This window comes from Mandrillus leucophaeus, unplaced genomic scaffold (assembly GCF_000951045.1).
Source record: "Mandrillus leucophaeus isolate KB7577 unplaced genomic scaffold, Mleu.le_1.0 Scaffold244, whole genome shotgun sequence".
In the NCBI taxonomy this organism is placed as follows: domain Eukaryota; kingdom Metazoa; phylum Chordata; class Mammalia; order Primates; family Cercopithecidae; genus Mandrillus; species Mandrillus leucophaeus.
Genome location: NW_012102521.1, coordinates 1,560,913 through 1,567,829, shown reverse-complemented (window position 1 = coordinate 1,567,829; position 6,917 = coordinate 1,560,913).

The window sequence follows — 6,917 nt, the reverse complement described above, 5'->3', positions numbered from 1 at the left end:
AAAAAAAAAAAAAAAAAAGAATAACAGCCCCTGCCCCCTGCTGCTTTCCCCGAGCCCCGCTGGCCATAGGTTGTCATCCTTGGTGGCAGAGGCATGCCTGCTGCACACTTAATGTGAATGAATGAAGGAAAGAAGGAACCAAATGCCCGATGCCTGGGAAGCGGCTGGTTGCTCCAGCTGTCACCAGGGGTGGGGAAGGGCTTGGCCAGGTGCAGCTGCAAGGATGGTGCTCCTGGCAGATGGGCGGATAGGCTGGGATGGGTGGGTGGGGATGGGCGGGAGCCTCAGGAGCCCCAAGGGTGCTGTGAGCTGGGAGGGTGTGGACAGAGCTCTGGGGGTTGGGGGTGTGGATGGAGCCCTGCGGGGTGTGGATGGAGCTCTTCGTGGGGTGTGGCTGGAGCTGATGGGGGCGATTTGTGGACAAAGCTCTTGCGGGGTGTAGACAGAGCCCTGGTGGGGGTTGTAGACAGAGTCCGGTGGGGGTATGGATGGAGCCTTGCGGGGAATATGGATGGAGCTCTTGGCGGCGTGTGGATGGAACTCTTCGGGAGTGTACAGAGCCCTGGGGGTAGTGTGGACGGAGGTCTTTGTGGGGTGTGGACGGAGCTCTGGGGAGGTGTGGACGGAGCCTGTTGGGGGGTGTGGATTGAGTTATTGGGGGTGTGGACTGAGCTCTGGGGGGTGTGGACTGAGCTCAGTGGGGGTGTGGTGGAGCTCTGTGTGGGGGTGTGGATGGAGCCTTGGGAGGCATGTGGACAGAGCTCTGGGGATCGTCTGGTGCCTGTAGGCAGAGGTTTGCAGACCCTGATAGCCTCGGAGATGGGCGGGGACTGGGCCCCGTGGCCTGGCGGCACCATGGCGGATGTGGGAAAACAGGTTTAAGGGAGACTTAAGAGGTGGGATTGAGGGCCTGGTGACAGCTTGACGTGGCTAGGGAGGGTTCTAGGAGCGTGTTGGGGATGGCCCCCCACTTCCATCCTGTGCTCCCAGCTGGGTGAGGCTCCTCGAGCCATCCCTGGGTGTTCTGCAGGCAGGGGCTCAGGAAGGGAGGCCAGGGTTGCACAGCTGTGAGTGAGGCCCAGGTTGGCTGCTGTGTTGGGCCCTAGGTATCCATGTTTGAGGGACAGTTGGAGGTGTGGGGCGGGGGACTAGGTGGGGGTCCTGGAGGCTGGGCTGGGTGTGGCTGGCAGCAGGTTGGTTAGGGGAGGGCTGGACGTGGAGTGTACTCTTCTGAGACATCTTGGGAGGCCAGGCCTGTCCTTAGTTGGATGGGGCCGAGGCACCGGGGCAGGGGTGGGGTGGTGACCAGGGAGGGGCTGGCAGGCATGGGGTTGGGCCTTGCTGGGGAAGTATGGTTTTCCCCAGCATAGCCAGGCTTTGGGGCTGGGTGGATAAGGGGCGCTGAGGGATGGACAAGCCTGGCCTGCCCGGACACTGCCCAGTGCAGCATCCCCTGGGGTGGGAAGCCAGCAGGCCTGGAGGTGGCTCAGCCCCAGCCCCCTCCTGTGGGCCCTACCCAGATGGAGCCAGGGCTGGGCTCAGGGGCCACAGGCACACCAGGGGTGGAGCTGTGGGATTCCTGGGCAGTGAGGGCTGAGAGGCTGTGGCATGTGGGTACCCAGTGCTGGGCAGTACAGGGCATGTCCTGGGGGTCGCACCTGTCTGAGCATGCCTGTGAGTGACAGTCTCCGTGGACTGCACTAGGTGGAGCAGGGGGCCAGCCCTGTGATCTCTTTGCTTGGCTGACAGCATCGCCTGTCACCATGGCTGGGGTACAAGGGCCAGGTGGCCCGGGGGCAGAGAGGGAGTAGTGGCCATGGTCTGAGGCTGTGCTGGGCAGTCCCAGGACCTCTTGGCCTCAGTTTCCCCAACTGTACCACAGGGGCTTCTCCTGCCACGTGTCCTGTGTGGGGGTGGAGGTGGGTGTGGGTTTGCCTGTGTGCTATGTACCTGCAGGACCTGAGCTCGGGCCTGTTAGGGACTCTGGCTGGGTGCCCTGTACTTGGCCACCACGTGCACCTGGTAGAGGCTGCCGGTGTGGCGATGGGGCCCCACATTCTCTCGCGTGGTCACCCCCAGTGAGACGCCAAGGCGTGTTCCACCGGAAACGCTCAGGTCCCGGCTACCTGTGGGGCCCTAGTCTGTGGCCACTCCAGCCAGGCTGCCCCTTGCCCACCTCTCCCCCTGGTCGCTCTTCCTGTGCTCCATGCTGACTTAAGCCAGCTCAGGGCAGGCTGGGCCTCTGGCACCCCAGCGGTAGGGAGCCCAGGCCCCTGAGCCCACATGTCCTGGAGGGGCAGTCTCCCTCCCTTGAGCTGGGTTATTTTGGGGTCTGCAGAGGATGTGGCCTAAGGATGAGGAGGGTGGTGGGTCCTGTGAGGACTCTAGGAGGGGGTCCCTGGCTGGGGAGGAAAGGCCAGAGCCTGGCAGACCCGGGGGCAGGTTGGAGCCCTGGGCCCTGTCCCACCCTGAATAAAGCAGGCAGGTGTGGCCTCAGGCACCTGACCTGCCTCTCCATATCTGCAGCGCTCCTTCACCCTCATCGTGGAGGCCTGGGACTGGGACAACGATACCACCCCGAATGGTGAGTGAGCCCTGGGCCAGGTGGCAGCGCCTCTCAGCTTCAGGGCACCTGTGGCAGGGCCCATGTTCTCTGCCTGCTTGGGACAAAGTCTTTCTTTACTCTGAGGATCATGTGTGCTGTTTCCCTTTTTGCTCTGGCTGCCAGGAAGCTCTGCCACGTTTGGGATTTGCAGAGCTGTGCATGCACTCTCTTCCCCAGTCCTAGCTTTGCCTATGTTGTTCTCCTATTGGGTGTGCTCTTTTGGGGCCCATGTCAGTGACTTAGTGGAGGGAACACCGTTGAGTGTCTCTCTGGCTTTGTGGCCCCCTCTACCTGTCTGTACTGGAGCATGGAGCCTTGGGGGCCCTCTCCCTGAGGCCCACCTGCTAGCTGGCTGACCTGGGCAGGGGCTCTGCAGGGGTAATGGGGGGATGACTTCCGTGGGTGGATGCGGAAGTACCCGCAGGCCGAGGGAGCTGCTCATGTGAAGGCTCAGGCAGGAGCGCGCTTGCTGTGCAGGAGGGGCCGCCGGGGCCGGGCTCAGATCATGGGGGCTGGCACACCACTGAGAAGACACGGGCTCTGTCTGGCAAGCTCTGGCTGCCTTATGGAGGGTGGGCTGTGGGGCCAGGACGGAGACCGAGGAGGAGCTGCGCCATGAATCTGGGCGTGTCAGGGTGACCTGGACCAGGGGCAGTCTGAGGGAATGAGGGAGACTCTGGCTGCTCTCAGAAGTGGAGACATGGGGTTGGCCAATGGGTTGGAGGTGGTGAGAGAGCAGGGCCAGGGCATCCTGGCTGCCAGCAGAGTGGAGGGGCTGTTTACAGGGCAGGGATGGCGGCAGGGGTGCCAGGTGGGGAGCAGCAGCTGTGGGGACCCCAGCGACTCAGGGCAGTGGTGTTCCCTGAGGGGGTGGCAGGGGGACAGTCGGGCTGAGGCCCAAGCAAGGTCGTCAGGGCTCTTGATGACGTGGGCCTGGTGAGGCTGGGGCGGCCGGGAGGCCCCTTGGGGAGTGGGCCAGCTCAGTGTCCTCCCAGGCCTTGGCCGGCGAGGCGGGAGAGCTGGGGTCTGGAGGACCTGTTCACCCTTTATTGTGGAAAACATCGAGCCTGTGCCGAAGCGCAGGGACCGGCATCACGGACTTTGCATACCAGCACCAGCAGCTGCGGTGCCCCTGGCCCCTGGTCTCCCATTGTCTTACTTAAAGTGAGGTTTAGCCGGCAGGTCTCAGGACCTGTGCCTGTCTTGGGGGCCTGAGGGGAGGGTTGTTTTAAGGTGGGGACGGTAGCGGTGTTTGGCACTTCTGGGAGCAAGTCACAGCACAGGAGAGGGGAGGGCAACTGAGCGCCATGCCTGTGCCGGTGAGGGCTGGACATAGTGCCCAGCTGTGTGCAGGTGTTGGAGCAGGGCTGTGGGTGGGTGGGCACAGGTGTGGGATACGGGACTCACCCCCTGGCAGCAGTCTTGCCTTCTCTGTGGAGCCCGTGGTCTCGGCAGCCCTCCCTGCAGGACCCCCCGCCCCTGGCTGGGCCCCCCAGCCCTCTGCGTTTAAGGTGGGAGCAGGAGTGCAGGCTTGGTGGCGGGAGGGATAGGCCTCTCGGGGCCCTGAGCTTTCTGTAGCAGTCTGGCCAGGGGCCCTGCCCTCGGAGTGCTGCTGCCGCCTGCTGTGCCCCGGGCTTGCGGCGGCCGCAGACTTCTGCCCCGTCCCCGTTGTTCCTGGAGGCCACCTGGCTGGGCTGGTGTCTCTGGCCCGTGCTGACTGTGCCGCCTCCCCAAGAGGAGCTGCTGATCGAGCGGGTGTCGCATGCCGGCATGATCAACCCGGAGGACCGCTGGAAGAGCCTGCACTTCAGCGGCCACGTGGCGCACCTGGAGCTGCAGATCCGTGTGCGCTGTGACGAGAACTACTACAGCGCCACCTGCAACAAGTTCTGCCGGCCCCGCAACGACTTTTTTGGCCACTACACCTGCGACCAGTATGGCAACAAGGCCTGCATGGATGGCTGGATGGGGAAGGAGTGCAAGGAAGGTGAGGGGGCTGCCGGGCCACGTGGAGGGCAGGGAGGGCCTCAGGCAGGGCCCTGGGCACGCGCTTTGCCGCCAGGCTGGCTGCAGCGGTGCCTCTCGCTCCTCTCTGTTCGCAGCTGTGTGTAAACAAGGGTGTAATTTGCTCCACGGGGGATGCACCGTGCCTGGGGAGTGCAGGTGAGTGTGCCGCCAGCCCGCCTTTGCCCTTGCACCCTTTGCCCTCACATCCTCGCTGGCACACGCGGCCTTGCTCCCAGGAGTCACCCGGCGCTGGCTGGAGGTCGCGCGCACAGCCTGTGAGAGCCGGGCTGTGTGCTCGGGACGCTCCTTAGTGCAGTAGGTGCGTGTCTGAGCGTGGGGTATGTCTGATGGCGGCAGCCTGTGAGGATGGTGAGGAGAGATTGGGGAGGCTGGATGGACAGTCACATCACCAAGCGGCAGAGACCTGGAGGCTGCAGGCCACCCGAAGATGGGGCACGGGCAGAGGACACAGTAACCCTGTCCATGTGGAGGGGGTAGGCGGCAAGCGGCCGACAAGTGAGACCAGCAGGCGAGGGGTGGCAGAGCAGACCGGTGGTGGGAGATGAGGCCTGCAGGACCAGGGAGAGAGGAAGGGGCTGCTGGCAGGTTTGTAGCTGGGCAAGGTGGGTGGGAAGGCTGTGGTAGCTGTTGAGTGGAGAAGCACCAGACGGCAGGCTGTGAGGAGGAGGCTGCTGTGGGGCATGTGGGGGTTCGGGGGGAGGGGCCAGCGGAAGGGGGAGAGGGGCACAGGTCCTGCAGGCATCCTGGGTTGGAGCCCAGGGGTTTGTGGATGGATTTAATCAAGGAGGAAGAGTCTGGGGTCAGGAAGAACCCCAAGTCGCTGCGTAGTGGAGCCATCGTGACTGAAGGAGGACTGCCGCAGAGGAGCAGGCAGGGCAGAGGTTAGGTGGATGTGGAGAGGCGATGCCCGCCCTGTCCCCGGAGATACCCAGAAAGCTCGTGGGAGAGGCCTGGCCTCAGCCCTGCGGGGTCTGTGGGGGGCCTGTGGCATTCAGGCAGTGTTGAAAGCCCAGACAGCAAAGGGGGAAAGACGGAGAGGAGAGAGGCCAAGAAGCAAGTCCCAGCTGCCGCAGGTCAGGGCGGATGGATGAGGAGCCAGCAAGGGCCTCCACGAGGGAGTGGCTGGGGCCCTGCAGCCAAGTCCAGACAGTGGAGGTCTCTGGACCCAGACCAGGGTGTGGGGGGATCCAGCTGGGGGACTGGCAGCTTTGCCCTAGAGTGGAGCAGAGAAGTCGCGGGGGGGAGCCAGAGGGGCTGGGGCCCAGGGGCTGGGGTGGGCGTGGGCTTCGAGCCGTGGTGCTTAGTGTGTGTGAGCAAGCTGGGGAGCCCGAGAGAGGGGCACAAGTGGGTGGAGAGACAGCAGGTGGAGGTGAGTACCACCCTCCCGCCAGCCTTGGATTTCAGGGCTCCCGGAACCTCCCTCTGAAGAGTGGGTTTGCCTCCATGGGACGAGGACCCTGGAGCACAGTGAGGCTGAGTGATTTCCCCAGGATCACACAGCATGGCGTTGCGGAGAGGAGTAGGGGTTTGGGAACCAGCTGAGTTGGGAGCCAAGGTGGGGAGGTGGGTGACCTTTCCACAGGCCCCACGGCTGAGTGGCCTGGAGGGCTGTGAGGAGCTTTCCTGGCTGGTCGCAGAGCAGGGAGGCAAGGAGGGCTGGGGTCGCCCACCTGGTCACTTGCACACGCAGGGATTCCCGGCAGGTTGAGTCTCAGAAAGTGCAACAGGGTGGGCCTGGTCTGGGCAGATGTAGATGTAGGCCCACGGGAGTCGGCCCTGCTCACCCTCGCCTGGCTCAGCGTGTATCACACAACCTGGATGGCAGTGCCACCCTCCCTGGATGGCTGCTGGCTGGCAGCCGCAATGTCCCACCAAGGCTGGAGGAAGGCGGTAGGGAAGCTGGCCATCCCTGCCCTTTCCCCGCAGGAAGATGAGGAGACGGAGTCCGGGGGCCTGGTGGGTGGGGGCAGTAGGTGAGCCCCGCCTGCCCCTCTTGCTGGCCCTGTGGGGGAGGCCCAGCTGTTGCTGACAGCCTCGGCTCAGGTTCCAGTGCAGGACACCCCCCCCACCGGATGCTGCGGAGATGGCCATGCCTTCCTGCCACCGCCTCTCCAGGGCCCTGGGGCTGCTGGCTGGGGAAACCAGGAGGTGGGGGCCTGGCGTGGGCTGCCCCGCCCAGGGTTGAGAGCACGCCCTTGGGACCCACGAGGTCTGGGCTCTGAGCCCGGCTGTGGCGCTCCCTGGCAGATGACCCAAGGTGTGTCACAGCCCCACCCTGAGCCTG